This window comes from Diuraphis noxia, unplaced genomic scaffold (genome assembly GCF_037042655.1).
Source record: "Diuraphis noxia isolate RWA-SAM2 unplaced genomic scaffold, SU_Dnox_SAM2 contig0002, whole genome shotgun sequence".
NCBI classification, from domain to species: domain Eukaryota; kingdom Metazoa; phylum Arthropoda; class Insecta; order Hemiptera; family Aphididae; genus Diuraphis; species Diuraphis noxia.
This window is the reverse complement of record NW_028301712.1, coordinates 51,923,724-51,950,481: the sequence shown is the minus strand read 5'-3', so window position 1 is coordinate 51,950,481 and position 26,758 is coordinate 51,923,724. Positions and strand designations below refer to the sequence as shown.

The following is a 26,758-nucleotide window of genomic DNA, read 5'->3' as shown; positions in this document are numbered from 1 at the left end:
AGTCTAATGTCCTTAGATGTTAAATTCTTAACTCAATTAAAATACAAATATATAACGAACAATATATTAAAAAAACCTAAAATAAGCCATTATACTATATAACAGACCATTTCATTATATTTCTCAACTGAATTAGATAAACTGATTTAATAATTAATAAAGCCTAAAATGAAAATACTCATCACCGGGAAGTCACTCACTCAGTTGTAAATAATTATTGATCCCATGATTAAGAATAAATAACTGCAGGTATGAGTTTTAAATTTTAATTTAATGATGGTGACTCGTTGCACATGATGAAAACAATAATTCAGAAAGGAGACAATTTACATTAACCAATGAGTAATAATAAACGATATGATGGTGAAAAGTTGCATGTCCATAAGAATAGTATTATTTGAGTTACATGATTAAAATAACTAATTCATTATTTTTTGTTTGAATATTGAATTTGTAAAAATTTTAATTAAAGTTTTTAACTACTCAATAAATTACAAATTTCCCATGATCTTGGTGATTTCGTAAAATTTAAATATATGCTTGGGTATTAAAAAAAATATATGAATTTACCTATGGTAGATATTTTTTAGCACCCATAAGAATTTCGCTACAAATATTTATTTTGGAAATTTAAATTAAAAGTGACATACGTACTTATTTTAAAAATGACATAAATTCCAAAATTTAAATTCCTAATGTATTTAAGTTGTTCAATATGAAATCTAAAAGTTTATCTATTTATTTTAAAGAATTCACGTTATAATAATATGGTATGTATGATTTATATTGATTTCTATTGATTTAAAAACTGAATGAATAAAAACGTATATAAAATCATAAAAATCTCCAATAAGCTTAGACAATGTAGTTAAGTTGAGAATTCTATGAATTTTACAATCATTGTTGGATTTGCTCTTACCTTTATAAAATTAATTGCAATTTATGGTTTAAACTCAAGATAAATCATTGGTATTATTTTTAATACATTTTAAAAATGTCTTAAACAGATATCAATCCTAGATATTATATTGATTGATGGCTATTATTGGCGTGTGCATACATAATAATTAAAATATAAATCTTGGTTTGATTCACATTGAATATTTTTGTTGAATAGATCTATTGAAATTAGTTTATCTACAATAAAAAACCTTTTCTTCCGATTTTATATTTTTTTTTTATCACGTGATATTCCATCACACTTATTTCAAGTAATACGTCAGATAGAGGAATCTATACTTTTTTAGATTGAATCATTGAATCGTGTGTTTTAATCAATACTTCATCCATTTTCAGTTGTAGTTTGTTGAGATTTGTTTTAGTTTTCTACGTAATACACGTAATACTATGCTTGTACCTCTACCTTTCACGTGTTACATTTAAAGTTTTATTGTATATGAGACAGGTTTAAAGTTATGATTATATATGAAAAATAACCTAACAAGAACTACTATTACTGTAAGCAACGGTAAGTATGAAATAAACATATATATATAAATAATATGTTTTGATAATTTTAATTAAAATTACTTGGCAACTTAAGCACGGTAGGTAAAACTTACAAAGAGAAACTACAACCTGCATAAAATGAATTATTAAAATAATATATAGATGGTTACAAGGACGTACGTTTATGGCCGCCTGAATTGAATGTAACCGTCTTGTATAAATTATTATGACAATTAACGAAATAGCCTATATGTTTATAATGTCATTGTTTAAACGTCAAAGAAGAATTCGCTTAAAACATTAAATGTTTCAAAAGTGAAAAACTCTTTTGAACGAAAATTGCAACAGTGATACAGATTTAATTTAATTACCGAGTATGTTACGATAGATGCGGAGGAAGAGGAGGTAGAGGAACCGTAGTAGCATCAGTAGCAACAGTAGCATAGCAAGTGTGGAATGATTCGTATTTAATTTCCACTGAATTCTTTGAATTGTGATGTAATAATATATTTATTCGTGACAGTACCTATTATCCAATTATGGAGGCAGGCCCATCCCGGAACCTAACCTCTGGGGACTAGTCCCTACGACGATAGTGAATATTTGACCTGGAAACGTGCGTGTGTGAATTTATCGTGATAAATGAATTTGACGAGATGAAAGAATATCATTGATTTGACGACAGCCAACGAAAGACTATATTATACAAGCGTATCTGTCGATGCATTTATACCATAGCGGTTAGCCATATATACTATAATAATATTATCAAACGCGGCCACACGCTCATAATACACTAACATCGTTGTACCTATAGGTATAAATATGTATATAAATCATACCTATATATTGTGTTTACTATTTATATAATATTATATAAACGTCTTATAAAATCATTTCTCACTCGAATATGGTTGCCAGCAAGGATTACATGAAAAAAACAACATAGTTTTCGATTTCGTACATATATATAAACATAGTATAACTGAGCATTTATATTATTGTTATTATTATACTCATATAATAATAATAATATTTCGTCGTTCCAGCTATATAAAATATAGTAGCGAGTGCAGCAGTTCGCGATCATTAATCAATTTCTTTCTTAATCTCTCTCCTCACCAATGAACGGCACCATCCATTCTTCCATCATGACCCAAACGAGACGGAAAAGGATATTATAATATAGTTCAGTGATGATGGCGGTCGTCGGTCGTGCGCGTGCGCATGCAGCAACCATCGCATCCCCCTCCGACGTGTCTGAACTCGTACATGGCTGTCATTTCGAGCTCAACGTGTTGAGACCACAAACACATATCATAAACACACACGCTCACGCACACGCACTATGGCCATACGTGATTGACGGTCACTAATCGACCACTGTTCCACTTTATATATACATACCACTTAATACCACAGTCCCAGTTTCACACGACCGATGCGACCAGGTTGTGTCGTTAAATATCATATAATTATTATTTATATTTAATATATAATATGTACATTATGTAGTATAGATAAAGTATATGAAAAAATCGCAGTGACTTTTATTTGATTTATTTGATTACGTTACACCCCCGTAATTACTGTCTATTTTAAGCTATATGGAAATTCCTTTTCTTTGTGTGGGGCGTTTAATGTACATGGCAATTTTTAAACCAATATTATGTTCTGTGCCAAATGCATTCCAAATACCATCACGTATTAATCGCGTTCATTAAATTCATAAATACAATGATAATTAGAATTTCAATTATAGTATAATCAATATCTTTACATCGACCACTTAATCATTATTTAATTTTGAAAGTCTGCAATTAAAAGAGATTAAAATAGTCTAACTTAATTTGAATGAATTCCAGTATACATTTTATCTGAATATAAATAGGTAGGCAATAATTGTATTTCAAGTTGAGATAAAGAAAAATAACTATAAATTAGACATAAATTGTGGTACATTACCTTTATGAACCCTGCTATTAGTGATAATATAGTCCAAAGTCATAAAAAAGAAACACAAATTGGAAGAAAAAAAGTAATTGATGATAATATAGCAGTGAAATATGCTCACGTTTTGTATTAATAACTGACATAGGAATATTATCGGTTAGTTTTAACTCTTAAGTATCAAATTTCAGTTATTAAACAATAATTACGAAATCCATTATATTATTAAAGCATATATTATATGTATAATATATTAATATGTATATGATGTGTTATAATCCGTGTGTTCCTAAATCCATCAGATTGGTCAGCCGCTGGATTTGACTGTTTCTCATTTCAGCAGCTGGTCAATCTGTTAGAGGGGAGGTAATCAAGCCGATTGGCTTATCAGCAATCTGCTATTTTACGGATGGACTGAAATAAAACCAGATGGATTTGATAACAATTATTCGCGCCAAAATTAGTGTCAATGAATTTGTCACTGATCATAACATAGGTCATTTAATTGTCACAACATTTAAAGTCAATGTCATCATATAAACTTGTAATCATCATAAAATTTATTATACGCACTTTTGATGTTTTTAAATATAACTGAACAAGCAGTTTTTTTTTTTTGAATCCAAAGATTTTAAAACACTTTAGGTGGTTTAAACCAAATAACAAATTACATTTTGATAAAGTATTACCCATTTTATTTATAATTTAAATAAATGTTTAAACTTTAAAATTTAAAAATAAATTATGCAAAATCACAATCTTGCTTGAATATAATTGATATTATGATAACATTATAGCGGTCGATGGCGGTCAAATGTATTAACCAACTTGTTCCAACGTAATGCCCCAAAAAGGTGTTCCTAAACTCCAATCAATCCACTGGATAAGCCGCTGGATTAAGTGATGAATTTAGGAACACACGGATTATAATTTATGTACAAGTAATCTATAAACGAAATAAACTGAAAATCAGGTGGTTCGACGTTCTTGAAATACAATTCAATTTTTCCTTATTTTTACACATAGGTATGTAATATATGTGTCATACAAAATGCCCTTACTATCTACTAAATTTATTAAAACACGTAATTTTGACAGGCTCTATTATACTTTATATTATTATCTTTGCTGTTCTATTTCCATAAATGGTTTTTGTAATTTTATGATAATTCAGATACAATAATGCGGATCAAAACAATTCCGCAAATTTCCGGGATCGCATAGATTTTAATAACCGTTGATATGCATACACGATTCCACATGCCATAAATTAAAACATTACCATTCCGAACACTAAATAAAAAATATTATTGTAACATAGGTAATATACATATTATTATAACAACTTTCAGGAAAATATGATTTTAGTTGACATTTTACACATCGTCGAATTCGTTGGATTATTATTGTGTTTAATATTGTAATTTGGATTTACGGTTTATTATTTCTTTATGCGTAGATGTATTTTAGATTGGAAATTTCTTAAGCATTAATTTAATACTAAAATTCTTTTTTTTTTTTTGTATGACATCAAATACTTATTTTTTTAAATTCCAAAAATTAAATTAAATTAAATTATATTATTATTATTATTATTTTTATTTATTTAACAAATACGCCTCAATTACCGTAGTTATTGGCGTTTCAAAATACATATTATTATCATTTACTTAATTTTTATTTAATAATAAATTGTAAATAGGTGAACAATTGATACAATAAGTTTTAAGAGAAATATGTTTACAATTTGTGTGATATTCTAAGTTTTGCTAATGCTATTATATTTTATGCAGAAGGTTGGTCTCTTTGAGGAATTCTAATAGTGATGATGTTCTCTCTTCGTTAAGTGTATTTCACATAGATTGTTGAGGAGGGCGTCGCCCGAGTGCGTCCCGTTAATCATATCGTACCTTTTTTGTAGCCCGATTGCGTCCTCGATAATAATGCAAATAATTTTGGTATATCCCATGTGCGTCCACCATATTATTGCTAGCAATATTTATCTAAAATGCATTGATATCTTATAACATTACACCGTGTTAGTTTGCGTTTACAATATAGTCCATAGTATAAATCTACTATTCATAACTACCCAAAAAACCAACTAATATTCAAGACGAACACAGTTCATTAAATTCATTAGAAATTAAAACATTTGATAATGAAACATTTCTTCTAGTGAATGAAAGTAATAAAAACTTTAATAATAAACATAATTAAATAACCAAATATTTTTGGGGTGTAAGCCAGTTCACCTCCTTGTGGTGCACTCTGAGTAACTCTAAACGAACTGGGACGCACTTGGGCTACGCCAAAGTAGTGACCTTTTTCTCTTGGGACGAAATCGGGTGAGACGACCTTATTCCGGACGCATTCGGAATATTAAATAAGGGGCATTTTGGGACGCACTTGGGAGTTGTCCGTTGAGGAGCATCAGTTTGTGTCTGGGGTATTTTGAGAGGAGGCATTCAGTCAAAAGATATTTGTGATCGCAGTATTACATGAGGTGCATATCCATTGTTCCTTTTTGTTCATTAAATGCTCATGAGTGTACCTATAATGTGTGTAATGTGTGCCAAATTCGTACTCTGTCGATGATGATTTGATGTCTGCGTCGGAGTGACATACTGTATTTAATTTCTCTTAATTTGTTATTTTGAATAAATCTTTACTCTTGAAAACATATTTGATTGAGTTTAGTGTTTATTTGATGTTGTGTCGAAATGGGTTGTAATATTCCAGAATTCGGTTTGTTGTTTGGTTGCTCTTTTGGCTATTTTGTCTGCGATTTCATTACCTGGTATACTGTTGTGTCCAGGTACCCATATGTATCTGATGTATTTTTTGGTTATGAATATAATGTTCAATATTTAGGTGCAAATAGGGTTGTCTTTTTTAGAATTTACTAAGTTTTTGAGAGCACTGAGAGAGTCAGTGTATATGATTGTACATTGACTATCTGAGGTGGCGGCTAATTTTGCGGCTTTTAAAATAGCTAGATATTCTGCTGTGTAAATGGAGTTGTAAGCTGGAATCTGAAGTACTGTTTGAGAGTTTGGCTGAATTAATACGATTGCAGTTCATTCTATGTTTTTCGATGCATCAGCATAAATTTCGCGATGTGGTGGAAGGTTATTTTTTAGATCTAACAAGTTTGGTATGTAAATATTGGATCCGGTTTCTTTTTTTTTTGTATGCAGTTAGATTGAAATAGATGAGAGGATTTTCGATGATCCTTGGGGGCTCGGGCTGTTTAGAGACTGGAAGGTTAAGTTGGTTTGTAAAAATGGTATTGAGGTCAGAGGCGTGTTATATCATTATTTTGATATTGGTCGATTGAGTTTCTTAAAATTGCGCTGATCCGATTTTTGTAGCTATTATTGTTATTGAAGAGTATTCTAGTGTATGTTTTATTCTTTTTTTAGTGATTTTGAACCTGAAATGTTTATAATGCTAAGAACTGGACTGCTTTTGAAAGCACCAATTGACAATATCTTAGGGCTGTATTGTGAATAGGGTCTTGATTATAGTTGAAATTGCTCTTGCGTATAGTATTGAGCCGTATTCTAGTACTGAGAGAATTATTGAGTTGTGTATTCGCTGTAGTGTTTTGCTTTCTACTCCCCATTCGAAGTTACTTAGTGTTTTTATTATATTTAACTTAGTTTTTACTTCATTTTTTATTTTGGATATGTTTTTGATTTGAAAGCTTTGAGTCAAAGGTTAGGCCCAGTATATTTTTATATTGAAGACTCGAGGAATGTTTGTGTTGTTCGTTTTTAGAGAAGGGTTGTAGGGGATGTATTTCTTAAAGAAAATGATGAATTGAGATATGACTGGAAAGAAAGTAAAGCCTGAGGTTTTACTCCATGATAGTAAGTTGCTTATACAATTTTGTATTTGTTGAATAATTGTTGGTAAATTATTGCCCCAGCAAAATATATTACTGTCATCTGCATACATTGTGATTTTGTTTGGGGAACTTGTGATAAATATGAGATCATTGAATGCCATCAGAAAGAAAGTTTAGCTTAGAGGAGAACCTTGAGGACTGCCATTTTGAAGAATGAAAGAGGAAGATAATGTTCCATTATTGGATATTTGTATTATACTATTTGTGAGATAATTTATGGTAAGTTAATAATATTAGCATTAAGATTCAAATGTTTCATATATTTAATAAGCCTATGCCACCAAATAGTCTCGAAAGCTTTTTGTAGGTCAAGACTGACTAATACCAAGTGTTGATATTTATTAAAGGTTTCTTTGATTTGATTTTCAATAATTGCTAGAGTCCAAAGAAGAGTTATTTTTGTTGAAGCCATGTTGTAGGTTTGAGATTAGATTGTTAGTTTCTAGATACCACATTAATCTTGTGTAAATAATTTTTCAAGTAGTTTTGTCGTTGAGCATAAAACAACTAAAATTAAAGAAAATTATTTAGTTATATTTATTAACAAGTTCATGTATCAGCCTTATAATATATTACTTCGTACATCGTATACTCTGTTCAACTAAAGCAACGTATTCAGGAACAACCCATTTTCGTCAGTCTGCATTTAGACAATACCCGCTTGTCAACCCCACCCAGTAAATTATCTGTATAACTGCCATGCAGTAATACCTCGTCCCTGTATACAAGTCAGCCACTAACTACGTTTCTTAAATCGAACAGAGTATAGTAACAGACAATTTTAATTTAATTTAATTTTAAGGACATAATTTAATATTTATATATTAAATTATTAACAAAAATATTAATATTGATTTGTGTTATTTTATTAATACGTTACATTATTATGATTGCACTTTTAAAATGTATGAGAATAATTTTTCGAAACTGAATTGGTTTTCTGAAAGAGTCAACTTCAACAGTTATTATAGAAAAAATGGTGGTTTAAACTCAAAATTTGGTTTATTAATTATAACACTATTAATTAATAATATAATGTAAAACAACTCTGAAATAAAATTTAAAAAAAAAAAAACCTTTTTCAAATACCTACATAATATTGTGGTACTTTATCTATAATACCTTAGAAAGTAATTGAACTTCAATATTTTAATAATTTACTTTCTCGTGAAAATAAATGGAAAAAAAGCGGGTAAGTCGTGGATGTCACTCTGCTGAAAAGTAGGTTACAAGTGGGTTACTGTAATGGATGGAGTTAAATTTGAATCCAATGATATTATATCATTATATGTATACGAAAAACTATTCTGAGCGGAAAAGGTTTATCTGTCTAGAATATATTATAGATTATTAAACATTTTCAAATCTTAGATTTTAAAATTAAAATAATTTACGAATTTTCGTGATTTTTACGTATATTGTCAAAATTCAAACTTTGAATGCTTGTAAAAAAAATTGTAACTGCATTTCTTTTATTTTTCAACTTCTATTGTAAAAATATTTTATGAGCCTTGTCTTACATTTTTAAATATTAGATATAAAAATAAAAACTTTTATGAATTTCTATCTAAAATAATTTTAACATTGCCGTAATTTTTACGTATTTAGTCAAAACTTTAAATGCTTATGAAAAAAAAAAATCAAGCCTATGTATTTTTAATATTTTTCAACTGCTATTTTTACAATGTGTTAGAAGCATTCTATTAAATTTTCAAGCTTTTCTAACCATCAAATGAATTTTTATCAATATTTATAGAAAAAAGTTGAAAAATTAAAATGTCAGTAAACAACTCAAAACAAATATCTAAATATTTTGAAAATTGTATCAAATATAGAAAATGCCTATATAAACATTCAGTGAAAATGTCAAGTATCTTTGGTCATTTGTTTTAGAGTTACACCAAAATAAGAAAATTGCTAAATGTGAAATCCAGTGAAAATCCAATGTTGTAAAAATTTAAATTTCAATAGCTCACAAAAATTTAATTTGAATTTTTGGTGGACATTTTTTTATGATAAAGATTGACAAACTTGTAAGAAATCTAGAATTAAATTTTCAAATCTTAGATTTAAAAAGAAAATTTTTACGAATTTCTAGCTTAAAATAATTTGCGAATTTTTGTGATTTTTACGTATTTTGTCAAAATTCAAATTTTGAATACTTATAAAAAAAAAAAATTGACCATAAATTGCTTTAATTTTTCAACTGCTATTGTAGCAATATGTTTAAAACTTTGTATTAAATTTCCAAGCTTTTCTACCCAACGAATACATTTTTATCGATATTAATTTAAAAAAAACTAATATAATGATCGAAAATTTCAAATACCTATGAATAGTTCAACTTAAGTCGACATTTTTTTAAATTGCATAGTGGATAGAATATACTTATATAAACATTCGGTGCAAATTTCATGTATCTTTGGTCATTTGTTTTAAAGTTATATCAAAAACCAAAATAGGTTTTGTCGAAAACCGATTGTGCGTAAAATGTCCAGCTTTTCCCTTAATTTTTAGTTTGCTTATCCCGATTATTTAGAAAAATATAAAGAACTTTTTACTTTTGATCCCCCCCTAAAGTACCAAATAGATTCACTTTCTGATCGAACGAAGTATTGAAGTCGAAAATCAATGAACTTTTACTGCCCTAAAACCTCATCACAGACACAAAAAAAAAATTAAATAAATAAAAACACACATCATGGTAAAATCAATACATTCATTGCTCCGCTCAGAATATAAAATATATTAAATAATGATAATAATTAGGTATAGTTATTATACATACTATTAACTATAGCTATTACCGTTTGTTTATTTGCCAATAACATATTTTTAGTTTATCAAAATATTTTGACCATTTTTTTTTTTAAATATGATATCTCATTAATATCAAAAATTATTTGGTGTACCTCAAATAATATTTTATTTGACTAATAAACATGTCTTACATTTTTTAAAACTATTATGAATTCAAAATGATGTACTTCTAAATATTCTATATATTTAATATTTAAAATGATTAAATCTTACGAAGAAAAAAAATACTCCTTTACTTATTAAAGGTTTACTTACACTTAGTATAATTTTTAAAGTTTGTAATCCAAACAAATTATCACTTTAAATTCCACATTTACGTTATAATAATAATATAATATACTGTAGTCAGAACAAATAACTTCATATAAATCTAAAATTGTGTATACCAATAGCTTTTATACAATAGACACATCATATGTATTCGTGTATTTGTTTGAAAAATAAATATCTGTCTTGAATCTGTATAGTATATACTATGACAAAATATACAATATGTACTTTTGAAACTCTTTAATTCTCGTATAGTATATTTGAATTAAATTTCATGAATCCATCACTAAATCTCACTTTTCCATGTATAGTAGAAAATAATAAATAAAATACATTATATTTTTCATATAAAGACAAAAAAAAACAAGTGTAAGTAAATTGTTTTCAGAAATATTACTTCATGGAATTTATTTTTAATATTGTTTTAGTATTAATAAAAAGCGGTATTATTTATTTAATCGCTATTATTATACATATTATTCATTTAATGCATTCCAGTATTTATTTTTCTATACATATAGGTATCAGCGTTGTTTATGTTTGTTAATTAATGTGTTTATCTATTTACAAATTTTTATCGGAAAAACTCGTGAATAATATTATATTGATATCAGCCATTTTTCTGTAAATCCTTTTATTTCCAGAGGAATGAAAATGATTAAATTTGTGTGATTATGTCATAATAACTTATTATAGGGTCAAGACTAATCTTAATTTGCTATTCTTCTGAAAACAATAAATTAATATTTCAATGCAATGACTAATATATATTATATATCTCATTACATATTTTAATGTATAGAAATTTTCAAATATGTTCAAAAAAAGAAGATAAAATGATAAATCAATATTATAAATATTTAGAATTAAAAAGGTTTTGAAATAACAATCGTATTAATGGTTTCTCTGACATCTAATGAATCATGATGAACTAAATTGGTTAGTTTATACATCATTTCTTTAAATACAATCAGCTTAGTTCCACTGCAATGCAATTATGGTTTTAAAATAATGACCAACGATCAATAACAAAAATATTCATTCGATTTGTTCATTCTTTAACATAAGTGTTTAGATTATATATATATATAAGCTATTATACTTATTATAGTTATTAGCATAAATAAATCAGTGGATTAATATTAATTTAAATAATTTTCATTTTTAATACCTTTTTACATTAGTTATATTAGGTACCTCAAAATCAAAACTCTTTTCACGAGAAAATACCGTTACTTTAAAATTATATCTTGTATTATGCTTGTATACACCTATAGGTACTAGGTAGTGTATACAAAACTGCACCGTTTAACTTAATTTAAAAACAAAATAAATTTAGTTATTAGGTACAATTATAATTAATACCTATGCGTTAACAAAAACATTGAACTTCTCATACCATACTTTTGTTCATTAGTTTTATTTATGTCTAACTTACACAATATCCATTTTAGATTATTTTATTCTTATATTTTTTTGTTTAAAATCGGCTTAACCAACCCTCTAACTGTAAATCCTGGGAATTGATGGCTATCATTATTATTTGTGTGCATATAATTGGCCATCAATATTTTATTAAGATAGCAAAATATCTCCGAATATCGCAATGTACAACGCATTTGGAATACCACGAGATTGTTTAGGTATTGATGAATATGTTCTGATTTTATTGTATGTTATAATAATGCATACCTATTACATTATTATAATTTTATTTTATATGATGTATTGCTTGTTTTTTTCTACTCCTAATGCCAATATTAACAATTACTGTCCTCCTGTGAAGTGCTTTCAAATGTAAACACTTAGATCATCAAGAATAGATTCGAGTAAGCAATTTTGTAGCTACCTGTTCATTATTCTAACCCATAGACCTATAAAAGAATGGACCGCGCATATCATATCCCAGTAGTGTATTTGGTTGAGTCAAAGATATGTGCGAGAGAGACAGACTTATGTTAGAATTTCCAAAGACTACATTCCAACCAAAATATTTTATCGTCCTTGAATATTTATATATTTTTTTAATGATAACGACAACCAACGAATGATAACATTTTAAAGTCATTCCCCGCGTTATAGCATTTTGTTTATTTGGTTAAAACTTATGTTTTAAATAATAAAGTTTAAATTTTAAAATTAAAATGGTTCTTATGTGCTCTGTGAGAAGCTGTAAAACCAAACATTCCAAAAATTCTGACATAAAGTTCCACAAGTAAGTACTACCTGTAATATAAGTAAGGTTTACATTATAATTAAAAATGATACACATATTATATCTAAGTTCATAAATAAATTACCTTTTAATCCATATAGGTTTCCTACAAATGAAGATTTGAAAAGCCAATGGTTATTAGCCATTAATAATGAAAGTTGGTTTGTGCCATCCCAGCATTCTGTTGTATGTAGCAAGCATTTTGATATAGGTGATTATCAAACTAATGCTTTGGGGAACAAGAAGCTGAAAATGAATGCTATCCCAAAATCAACAATCATTCGTAGATCTTTACTTGAAGGTGAGAACAAATTACTGAAATTAGGAACCTGCAATGTAAGTTAATTATATTTTACTAAGACACAATATATTTATTTTAAATTAGATTTCGAGGTACTTCATCATTCAAAAGACAACGACAGTGACGGAACTATATTTGATTCAAATGATAGCGATGGTAAAATTAATATTGAATCCAATATTATGTATTTTCAATTATTGTAAATAATATGTAACAATTTTTTAGTTATAGTGAACACTGGAGTAGTCAATGGTTTTGTAGAAGATGGTATATTATTGTCAGAAATATCAAATAATTCTAAAGTGGATCTTAAAAACTCAGTTGTACAACAGCAACATGAAGAAAATAATATTAGTATGAATTCATCAACCTCAAAAAAAACACCTCCACAAAAGTATTATATTTTTTTTTCAATTGTTTTTATACAAATTTTTTATGTACTAAAAAATGAAAATTTTTAGGAGAAGAAAACTATTTCGTTACTTGGGAGATTATGAAGAAGAAGATTTGGAAACCCCTAGAAAGAGGAAAATGTTTTGGACTGTTTATAAAAAACCTTAGAAAAAAAAGCCAATACCGAAAGACTGTTAAGACAAAAAAATCATAGATTGCAAGCTAAAATAAGGACATTAAATACATTAATTGATAGTTTACAAGCCGATAACAAAATTACAGCCAATTGTTCCAATATTTTACTAGACATACTAGATTAAAATATAATACTGCCCAAAACAATACAGGTATACTGGTATACAGAAATAGAACTACTTCAATAGTTCAATAATAATAATATTATGTAATGGCACGAAAATAAAATATTCCAAAGACTGATTAATATATTTTTGTTTATATTATCTTTGGTATTTCTAACATAGCCCTTTCTCTCTCGCACATATCTTTGATTCACGGATCACTCTCTATGCGCGGTCCATTCTTTTATAGGTCTATGTTCTAACCGGTGTGTAACAGGCGATTTTTACCCCCAGATATTTTTACCGGGGGTAAAAATATACTAGGATAAATTAAACTTTATTTAAATTATATATAAATTAGGATATATTTACCTCCCAGGTGAATTCATATAGGATATTTTTACCACCACCCCCCTATAAAAATGTGTTCTTATTATTATATTGACTTGTTTATTAAAAATTAAACAGTTTTTTCAACATATTCGTGACTGTCGCTAAATATTATGATAAGAATAAAAATACAACTATACAATTCAAAATAAGATGTAAGGTATTATACTTAATTAACAATCAAGTTGGATAAAAAAACTTTGATTCTAAACTAAAGTTGATTGAATTTCTGGATATTGCATAAACTTTTTATGATTTAGTATTTACAGTAAAAATATTATTCAATGTCCTTTAACTTACAAATGATTCAATGAACAATTCCGAAAATTCCAAAAATTACAAAAATTACTCTAAAACCTTTTCATTATGAGACAATGATAAAATGCAAAATATGTTAATAATTTATTTCTCTAAATCAATCTACTATTTGGTCAAAACTACTTCAATCGTTGACAAAATAAATAATAAATGTGTTGGTAGGTAAGGTACATATTATATTTTGTATATTTTTAAAATACTTTAACGAGTACGTGTTAAATTGTGTGGATTCTTGTATTAAATTTGCATACTCTTTAACTGAGCATAAACATATAGATACTTATATACAACTATGCAAAAAAACCTAAGAAAAAAAAAAATTCTAAATAGCTTAAAATGAGCCAAATATTTTGCAAATTGTATAATAAATAGCAAATGTCTATTTGATGCAAATTACAAGTACTTATGACAAACTATTTTTGAACTACATACGGTTCGTTGATTATATTCTAGGATATTTTTACCCCCCTTAAAAACACATTTTTACCGGGGAGTGAAAATAATTTACTACAAAAATTCAATGGGAGTTAAATATATTCTAGTATATTTTTAACAGATAATTAATTATATACTAGGATATTTTTACCCCCCTTTAAAAATACATTTTTACCGGGGGGGGTAATAATATGCTAATATATTTTTACCCCCTGTCGAATATTTTTACCAGGGGGGTAATAATAACCTAGTATATTTTTACCCCCAGTATAGTTATCCTAGGATAATTCCCCCCCCCCCGGTAAAAATATTTGAGGGTATTAAAAACCTGCGACACCGGCACAGTACACCTCCCAGCGTCATAATACGTGCTTGCCTTCAGTGTTTATACGCGACGAAAACCTGTCAAAGTGCTGACTGCAGTGTTCCGAAGCTCATGTATATTGGCTTACAGTGGCATAATTTGGAAGGGGGGAAACTTGGGCATTTGCCTCAGTCTAATATTTACATTAACTTTAAGTCGGTACATTTAACAATTATGTGAAGTCTTATTTTTAATTTTTAAGGCCATTGACAAAGTATTGAAATTGTTTTGATAAATAAACAAATTTGTGATTATTTTTTCTATTAATTACTGATAGCAGACCAGCCACCATGTCCAAGTAGGGCGGTTGCCACTTGACACTTACACATTTAGATTTTAGACATAATACATTGGCGCACTGCTAAGTACTTACTTTAAAACAATTGTTCTGTGTTTGTACTAATGTGGTACAGAGGTGTACATTGTACAACGACATTTACTGACATATAACAATTATTAGATTTTTAGAATAGTAAAGACAAGTAATTAAAACAGTACAATATTCACATCGGAATAATATCAGATAAGACATACAAATATGACTTACATAATAAATAATGTAAATAGTTTTGTTCGATTTTATTTTTTATTTTAGTTAATCGTCAATTGGGACTACCTCACTCCCCAGCTTCCGAACGGCGACTTGTAATTTTAGTTATTCAAAATTATCCAACGAAATATCAACATTATTTTACTTGATATTTGATATTATGATTAACAATAAATGAAAGCATAAGCCTCTTAAGGTATCATGTGGCAGTTCACTTGACAATATTACAATAAAATTGCTTATGATTAATGCTTAAAAATGCGGTGTGTGACGTTCAGTTATTAAATTGTTCAAGTACCTTTGAAGCGACTATATATTACACTCGATTTGGTTTACAATATACATACTTCGAGCCACTCGAACAAATATATTTCATTAAATTTATGTGGACTGGTGTGGCTCAGCATCTGTTTCAGATCACAAACTTATTCTGACAGCCAGTGTCAACTGGTGTCACTAGTTTACGGATGGGTGACCACCGGGGTTCTCAGTGGCAAATCTTTGACACTTATATACTTGTTCGAACCAACTGTAATATAATGTATCCTGAATAATGTATTTCAATATTAAACATTGTTGTAAAAACACAGAATAAAATGTAATATATTTTAAATATACGGACATTAAGTTTTATTGAGGTAAAATATCTTTTTCAATCATCAATTTTCAATGAATTGCATAATGTTTGTTGAACATTCGAAATAAACGGAAAAATAAATATTATAGTATTAACTTTTATTTTATGTACAACAAAACTTCTAGTAAATATATTTGAATTTAGTCAAAAATACAATTTACATGGTAATTTATGTTTTTTCAGTATCATATTTATGTTTAATACTAGCTGATTTTGCACATGAAAGTAGTTAAATGCCCGTGGATTCTTGATTATTATGTTGAATGTAATCTGCTTAGGTTTTTTAAAAAAAGCTTTTTTTTTTGTAGGAGTTATGAACTGTGGTAGAAGTAAGGTTTTGGTATGGCAGGTTGCTTTTACGGTAGGTAGCAAACACCTGTGTGTGTGGCAAGGTTTTTAACTACCATGAACCCGGGTGGTCACCCATCTGGGAGCTACTAGCTGTGGCCGTTACATACTCTCAGTCACATTCCGCGATTGGTAGCAGCCAATGCGCCATGCCAAGCCACTCAAAACGTTTATTAGGGTTAAATTTTGATAAAATATAAATTATAAGTATAAATTAATAATATCCAACCACAATAATTATTTTCTTCCTGAATCTATTAAAAATGTTTTTCGAAAATCGGCTGAAAACTATGAATTTGCATCAGTATAACTTTATAAGGATCATTCGTGTTTTGTCTTTTATTTTATACAGGTAGTAGATTTATATATTAATTATACTTGATCCTGCGCAACGTTACCCGTGACAAATTAATAATAATAATAATAGTGGAATTTCCCCTATCTCAAACTTCATTAAAATGTAAACTATCATATTTTCAACACTATAATTCACAGTGATTTTGATTAAATATAAAATAAAATTCTAAAATTCTACCTAATTATATTAAAATGACAATTTTATTTTCTGTAATCAATGGCAACAACAAAATATTTGTTTTTTAAGAGCCAACAAATTCCTGTGTGAGTTCTTCTTTAAAATACAACATTTAAAAATTAATGTTCTATGTTCACACCTTAACATTTGGATTTTGCTACAAAAATATCATATAAATTGTTGTTATTTATACATATTAATTATAGGTAAGTGATACTTATATTATACATTGATACGTCACAAACTGCACGCTACCGCTGAAACGGTTTTTTTTCACGGCTAATATACAGCTGGATAGATAGTTAGACGTTAGCAAGCGAAAACAACACAGTTGACAACCTAAAGTTATATAAACAAGGTGTAATTATATTAGTAACTCACTCGGACACAGGTACCGAGTGGAAATAACACAGTTGGTATAAGGTAATCCGGCGAATGAAGTCTCTTCCATTTATCAAAACTGGTTTTTGTGAGAGCTAATGAAACAAACGCAATGATCGGTCAATGCGTATAAATGCATGTACATGGACCGACCTACACACATTCACTAACCAACCTTCAAAACATCAAGACCTGTTATACAACACATATCTAAAGTCCAGAAGTACAGAGAATCAGCGACAACAGCCAGCACAAGCACACCGATCGCTATGACCGGCGAACCGTGAAGACCGAAGCAGTCACCAGTACTTCAGAGGCAATGCAACTTGGCCGACCTTGCCACGACTGGATCCAAATTCCACGATTACCCACTATCGCTTATTAATTGCGATATATCTTGAAAATAGTTCAGCTCAGAACTATCCAGATAGGTGGCGTCTACTGATACGGAGACACCAACGTAAATACGGCACTATCAGTCTGAAACCCGCTAGAAATTACGTCGTTTCATAAACGTGATGTATAAACAGGTCGGCAACCATCATGAGAGAATATCACTAGGCCGTGTAGCTCCAGGCTAGCAAACAGCACCATGGACCGAAGATAGCATCAGGAATTAACGAAACTAACGAACGCCTACCGGGCAAACGGACCAGGACAGCAACAAGTGTCCCAACTATGACTAGGTATATAAAATCCCCCCGAATGTGCCTGTCTAGGCTACGCTTCCAGGGCGGATACACGGTCTAACGCCACTTTATCAAGTGAGAGCTGGATGTGATACATCGTACCCACTCCTTCATTGAATTTCATGCAAACATCCCTACATTGTAAGACGATCTCGAATCCGTGAAGCATACAATGACCTCGGATTCGTGAACCTACCGTTACACATCCTGTATGTTTGTACATAACTATAATTTTTGTATGGAAATAAAATTAAGTTGACTATCAATAAACGACGGTATTTGATTCCAATATATTGCGAATCACGTAACTGCTTCAAGCGGTAACCGATGCAATATGTTGTTTTATTCTAATATTATTTTTCTGTGTATGAAGTTATATCTAATGTGGCATGATTTAAAAAATGGAACTTGAATAATTTGAAAATAGATACTTTTCTGGTTAATTATGAAAAATGTATAAATATTTTTGGGTGCTAAGAACGTATTTTAGAGTGCAGTACACCTTTTATTTCATACACTAATAGACATTGACTTAACAAATTATTATTTTATTATGTTTAAAAAAAAAATAGTTAATTTATACGTAATACAAATAAATTATGGAATTTACATATTTACTAACCATAATATTATACAGATGACAATATGAAAACATGAAGTCCTAGCTCAGAATCATAAATCATAAGTTTGAAGTTTTTAAATATTACAATTATTAATGTAATATTTCAAATATATGTGGCAATAATACTCATCGTCCACTGAGAAGAAATATAGTAGTGTCCAAAGCAAAATGCAATGAATCCAATTTTAAGAACCGATACTACTCTTTACCGTTGCCAAAGTGCTTTGTGGTTATACCCTAATTTAAAGGCAATAGGACACGACCAGAGAATTCTTTGGACTGTCTCCAATTTATTGGCACAGGGATGGAACATACTACTAGCAAAAACTTAAGATGAAGTTTTCTAAAGTATGTCTGTAACAAATTAGCAAAATGGATTCGATTAAGTTTTCAATGGTACATTACGAGATTAATGAAATATCTAATCTTCTATATGTATAATATAATAAAAAGAAAATTATTTATTTTAAGTATTTTACCACATAGGTAAAAAATAATATGAACAATAATCGATATTGTGTCTACTTGAAATTGCATGTATATAATTTAATAACTACATAAGGTGGGTTTGTAAATCCTGCCTGGGGCCTTTAATGGCTAGGTGTACTCTGATTAAAAATATTTTATATGTTCGGGGTAATGCGGATAACGAATTTTTTAACCAACTAATATTATTTTTTATTCTTATAAAAAATTATAATAATTGTATTATATCAGGATCAGGAGTAGTAGTTGTATTATAAGCATCAGATTCTATATCCATGGTTTAATATTAATATCAAAATATATGATCATAATACAATTTTATATTATTTTATATTTTACTTCTATTAAAATATATTATACATATTATATAGTATTAGTATAATATAATATATTATATTTTTATTAAGTTTTGAATATCACTAGCTATACTTGGTATTAAACGACGAATTAAACAAATATTTTGAATCATATTATATAGTTAATATTAACTTATGGCTCGCTACCAAACGTTTAATCAAACCAAACTCTGGTGGTATACCTCCATTAAAATCGGATAACGTTAACTTAAATTCAAATGTTGAAAAATGCGAACTCTTCGCCAAAACATTAGAAAATACTTTCTCACCGAACAATGTGATTGATACCGAAACAGAAACCGCGGTGTACAACAAACTAGCTGAACCAGATATTCTTCCACAAAACATACTTCCCTACACCACTCCTACCGAAGTTAATGAAATAATAAAAAGATTACCAAACAAAAAATCTACAGGACACGATCTCATCACAAATGCTATATTAAAAAAAATCCCAGATAAAGCAATCACATATCTGTCTATTTTATTTAATTCATTAATAAGAATCGGCCACTTTCCAACTGAGCCTCAATAATTATAATGATAAAAAAACCGGGAAAAGATAACACAAACCCTAACAGTTATCGGCCCATAAGTCTACTATCTTCAGTCTCCAAAATATTTGAAAAAATCATATACACCAGGTTAACAAAACATCTAGATGCAACTGAAGCCATTCCACATCATCAATTTGGTTTTAAACCGAAACACTCAACTACGCAACAACTCCTCCGCCTAACTGAACACATAAATAATGGTTTTGAAGAAAAACTTCACACTGGTGCAGTTTTTTTAGATATTGCGCAAGCTTTTGATCGTGTCTGGCATGACGGCCTACTGTTCAAATTAAAAACTTTAAATACCCATCCTGCAATCTTTAATATAATTAAATCCTTCCTCTCTGGCCGTTGTTTTGCAGTTCGCATAAATGACACCAGCTCATCAATAAAAAAAATAACAGCCGGTGTTCCCCAAGGATCAAAAATTTCTCCCCTGCTTTTTAATTTATATATCGCGGACTTTCCCACTACACCTAACACAGAAGTTTCTCTTTACGCTGACGACAGTGTTGTCTATTCAAGCTCCAGTGAAGTACACATTGCCACTAATAATATACAGTGCCATTTAAACAAAATAAAGTGCTGGGCGAAAAAATGGAAAATTATCTTAAACCCCTCAAAAAGTACAGCAGTATTATTTACACTTCGTCTCCCCAATACCCCTCCCTCTCTACTACTTAATGGCGACTACATATCCTGGTCTCCAACTATAAAATATCTAGGTGTTATCTAAGATGAAAAATTAACTTGGAACCCTCACATTTCTTAAAAACTCCAACAAGGCTACCAACGACTCAAAATTCTTTACCCCTTAATCAACCGTCAAACCGCCTTAAGCTGGAAATGCTCCATGCTTCCTTATAAGCAAATTCTACGACCATTAATACTCTATGCTGCTCCCATCTGGGGTAACTGTGCCAAAACTCACATAAATAAAATTCAAGTCTTCCAGTCCAAGATTCTACGCATAATATCCAACGCGCCGTGGTTCGTCAGAAACGAAGCACTTCATACAGACTTCAGACTTCCGATGGTTAAATCCTACATACAGTATCTCTCAACAAATTTTTTTAGCCAACTAAACAACGCCAAAAGTGCAAAATATTTCAAACTCAGCGATAAGCCTACCCTCCGGCGTCTCAAGCGCGGACGTCCTCATGATGCCCTTTCTCAACACCAATAACATTTACAAAAAAAAAAAAAAAAAATACACTTAGATTAACTAATATTATGATGTCATATTTTATTATTTATTTATTCATCTTTGTAATTTACTGTATATATAGTAATTAATTTACGCTTAACAACTTAGGGCCAGTTGTACCGTCTACGGTTAAACTTCGATTACGCTTAATCAGCTGATAACAGATATTTAACCGAGCAAATTCGGCCGATTAAACTCCGGTTAACTTTAATTAGAGACGATACAACTGGCCCTTAATGATGTTAAAAATTTTTTATTATATCAATAAGTTAGATGACCTTGTATGTCAGAAACACTTTAATTTAATAAAAAAAAAAAAAAAATATAGTTAGTATTATTAACGAGAAAAAAAGTGCGTGTATATAAGCTAGCATTTAATAAAATTAAATAATTTTAAGAAAAATACGGTAATATGGATTATTTCATGCATGAGTTGAAAGTATCGTAAAATCTCGTAAGTGTATAATTTTCATGAAACCTGCAAGGCGCATCTAAACAATAACTAGGTTATCAATTTTACAGGAATATAGTTGAGAGGAAGTTTACCAATTGCGTTTAAAATGACCTTTTAATATACCAATTGCGCTCAGTCGTTTTTGGGTCGATAGACCAATTGCCCTCTGTCTTTTTGGATAGATAGACCGATTACGCTCAGTTGTTTTCAGGGATTATAATATTATTCTACATTACACCTAGTATATAAAAATACTTTTATAAAAATTTGTATTATATAATTTTTTCAGTTAATACAAAAAAATTATACAATGAACATCAATATTAATAATAATTGTACAATATAAATCTATACCAAATCATACACATAGATAATATAATAATAATAATATAATCATACACGTCAATAATAAATAATTAATATACATAAAAATATGAAAACATAATATGTCTGTATAGTACCTTTAGACAGTGGGTGAAACGTACAAATTAGGCAGATAAATAATAGGTGGATAATGATTATTATTGATAATGAAAATTTTTTATACTAGTAATCTACCTATCTCTCAAATTCATACTTTATAATATGTTGAATAATAATAATAAATAAAATATTTTATATTTCGCCCTACGTCGAGTCGGGATAGGTACTATTATCAGCTTGTAGCTTGTCGTATTTTCCTGTAATTTCGTATACGTTTTGCTTTAAATTAAGTATATTTGAATGTATATTAGTTAGCTATATTTAATTGTGTATATACATATTTAACTTTTTCCACTATTACATTTTAAAAAGTATTTACATAAAATTATTTGATATTCAAATACGAATACCTACGTCCAATACATTATTTGAAATATTTAAATTTAAATTACGTGTTCTAAATACTATAAAAATATTCATATAAATGTATTCAAATATTTTTCTAAACTGATTTAATATTGCAACGAAATGTTATACTTGATTTTAAACGATCTCTGATGGCAAATAATATGATTTGCCCACGTAACCTGTATGATACTATGATAGTATGATGTATATTGATAGTTATAATGATTTAATTAGTGAAAAATATCATCCGTGTATCTATATTGCATATTCATCGCGCCATTTAATAAAATATTCAATATCATGTATTGATGAGTACCTATTCTGTTCTGTGCCATAAGTTGTGGTATTTTTAAGAATAATTATCGTTTTAATTTTCAAAAACGAAAATACAATATTCAAATTTTACGCAGACCATTTTCTTAATTCTCCCTAGCTTGAATTATAAATAACATATTATAAAGATGAATAGTGAAATGTATATATAAAAAAAGGTTATTTTAGGTAATATACTCCCCTGAAAATATTATTGTTATACCAACTGATAAAACCCATATTAAGATGTTGCCTGTGAAAAATAATGACTCTGTAATCTGTATGTTACATGTTACTGAAGGTAGGTAAATAGTATGCATTTGAATTATCAACTATAAACTTGCACACGATGTTTTATTTCTTTGGATATAAATTATTTTAAAATACGAATTTAAATATGCAAATCTTTGTATAATTAACTATTATTGTTGTGTTATAACCATTCCTATTTATTGCGTTAGTTTAAGCACTATGTAACGTCGTATTAACGTAATACTTTCATATTAATTGTTGATAATTGTATACATTACTTAACTTTTAACGACGGTGCTTAACATTCAGTAGTATTTATACACCAAATTTTAATGTTAGTCGGTATAGTTCACAAAGTTTCTCAAGAAAAAGACACGCAATGTAATACATTTAATGTTTTTTTTTTTTTTTTCAAACATTTAATCTAATTATTTGAAAAATTAGTCTTTATTTATATTTCCAGTAAAACTACATTTCAATTTAAAAATAATTGTAGGGTGGTACAATATAAAAATATCATTCCATTCCATTACATCAAACGACTATTACATTACCACACTAAATATTATAAATAATTCCAATTTAATAAATCACTATGATTGTAAAATATTCTTTCTGAACTTGTAGTTACTCATTTATGTACGTATAATAAATAAACTTATTTTAAAATAATTTCAAATCTACTCGTATTATATTTTTAACTATCCTATCGTTTAAATAATAAAAATTATATTATATACAATACATATAATTTTATGATAGTTTTTCAATTACGATCTGAGTATCCTAAAAAATCCTTATTTGATATTAATCAGATAAATCACATGGAAATAACATATTTTTAAATGTATTTTATTGTATAAGATGATTACAAATAGACTCTTGATATAGTAAATTATTACAAGCTTGAACCATAGTCTACGTGCATCACCTGTCGCAACAGGTCGCCCGTTCGTAACTGATTTCCTACTAGCGTTCTGAATTCATATTCAAACTTCGGGTATAGTGCTCATTATTAAGTCGTCTAAACCTTCTAATTACACCGGTCACAAACAAACAGTAGGCTAGCATAGCTCTTTCACCTCGTGAAAACATCGAAAGCAAATTTTCACCTTTATTAGACATAGAAGACACTGACACGATCGATCAGACAACGTAGAAATACTAGAAATTGATACTCCGAAGGTAAGAAAAAATATACCACCTCTTTATGTTAACGATATCACAGATTATATTCACTTTCGTGATACAAAGCACCAATGATAATAAATGAGTTTATCATAGCTAACAAAAATACTGTCTTGAGACTTAATCTCAAGTCGGTCGATTACTACCGGATGACTACTGTCACTAAATATTTTACAGAAATCAAAATAAAATACCACACGTATCAACTTCAATAAGACCGAAACTTATCCATCATAATAATATTAGAAACCTTCCTACATCTATACTTGAAAAACAAGGTCCATGTCCCCGGCATCCCCACTTTGAGCTTTCGTAAAATAAACCAGACCCATCGTTTGTACTCTGTTTGTACCACAAAAATCGTCGTTTGTACCGAAAGCTGTAAAAAGTTATAAGAGTTTTAAGTGAAGCACGACTCCAGCACCCCCACTTTGAGGGTTGTTATAAAAAATCGGGCACAATATGATTCTTTTACCACTCAGCCAACGCACTTATCGCAACATTTACTATGAGATCGTAGTTACTTTTTGATTTTCAAAAATTCGAAAAATATTTTTCTAAACACCATTGATATAATAGCTTTGAGTAGAAGATCCATTGGTCTTGCAACCCCCCCCCTCCGATTTTTATATTTGTTTTTCGTATTTTTTTTAAAAACGGACTCTATAATTATAATATCTTTATAAAATATTAAACAAAATAGGTAATATCTAAATTATTAAAACAAATGTACTTGGTTTTAAAATTTATTATATTTTAATGAGGATTGAGTGAAAAAAAATATTTAATTTTGTTATATAATAGGTTGTAATGTATGGTATGGGGGACGAGGTGGCCGAGTGGTCTACCGCGTCGGCTGTGGCTCAACCGGACCGGGTTCGATCCTCGACCATCGTGTGGCATTTTTCTCCGGGGAACAAGTGCCACCATCTCCCACTCCGGGGCATGGCAGAAACCTACGGGTGCCCCAATAGAAATTCTGCCAAAAACTCTCACCCACGTGTAAAACCAACCTACAGTTCCATGTATGGTATGAACGTACTCAAATTAAAGTTTATTTATTTTTTTCAAAAATGTTTTTGAGCAACTTTAATGTTGAAATAGTTTTGTTCAACCGTTGTATTTCTATGACATTAATAAACACCTCTTTATAACTTGTTTCAACATGCATTTAGTTTCTATTATTGATGTTTAATTTAATATGCGTATCTGACTAAACAAGATAGCTTGTTGATGAACTTAACATTTTTTTTTAAACCTGGATTTGAGGCATCTTTTAATAAACAGTTATTGTAATTTTTACCATAACTATTTAATTTTTTTATTTTGGTTGTACCTAATAAAAAATATAGTTAAAAACACTTAAGCTTTGGTTTCACATTACTTTTAAAATAGGTATAGAAAAATATATTATTATTTGCTATATTTTTATTCTTTTTGTAGTATATGCCATGGAAACTTTTATGTATAATATAAATTATAATTTTTAAAGGAATATTCTTGAAATTAATACTATCACTTGCATATATATAAATCAAAGCACATGATAATCTAGTTTGTTCAAAAAAATGTTCAATTATAATAGACGTCCAAATATAAAGTGTTAAAGTTTCATAATTTCTATAAGTGTTTTTATTATCTGATCTATGGAAAGATTTTACACTTGATGAAGGATCATAGATTTTTCACCATTCTTCTTTTGATAATGTGAAATTATAATTTGAGTACGTTCATACCATACATTACAACCTATTATATGACAAAATTAAATATTTTGTTTCACTCAATCCTCATTAAAATATAATAAATTTTAAAACCAAGTACATTTGTTTTAATAATTTGGATATTACCTATTTTATTAATATATTATAATTGTAGAGCCCCTTTTTAAAAAAATTACGAAAAACAAATATAAAAATCGGAGGGGGGGGGGGGTTGCAAGACCAATGGATCTTCTACTCAAAGCTATTATATCAATGGTGTTTAGAAAAATATTTTTCGAATTTTTGAAAATCAAAAAGTAACTACGATCTCATAGTAAATGTTGCGATAAGTGCGTTGGCTGAGTGGTAAAAGAATCATATTGTGCCCGATTTTTTATAACAACCCTCAAATTGGGGGTGCTGGAGTCCTGCTTCACTTAAAACTCTTATAACTTTTTACAGCTTTCGGTACAAACGACGATTTTTGTGGTACGAACCGGTACAAACAGAGTAAAAACGATCGCTCCGGTTTT

At 28.9% G+C, this 26,758-nt stretch overlaps 1 protein-coding gene and 1 pseudogene across 3 annotated transcripts in view; both read left to right on the top strand.

Annotated features, from left to right (window-relative positions):
• LOC107163412 (alkaline phosphatase-like) overlaps positions 1-26,758 on the top strand; it is a 273,323-nt gene that overhangs the window by 105,182 nt on the left and 141,383 nt on the right. The gene's annotated exons all lie outside the window — the stretch shown is intronic.
• Positions 12,870-13,542, top strand: LOC149058652 (uncharacterized; annotated as a pseudogene).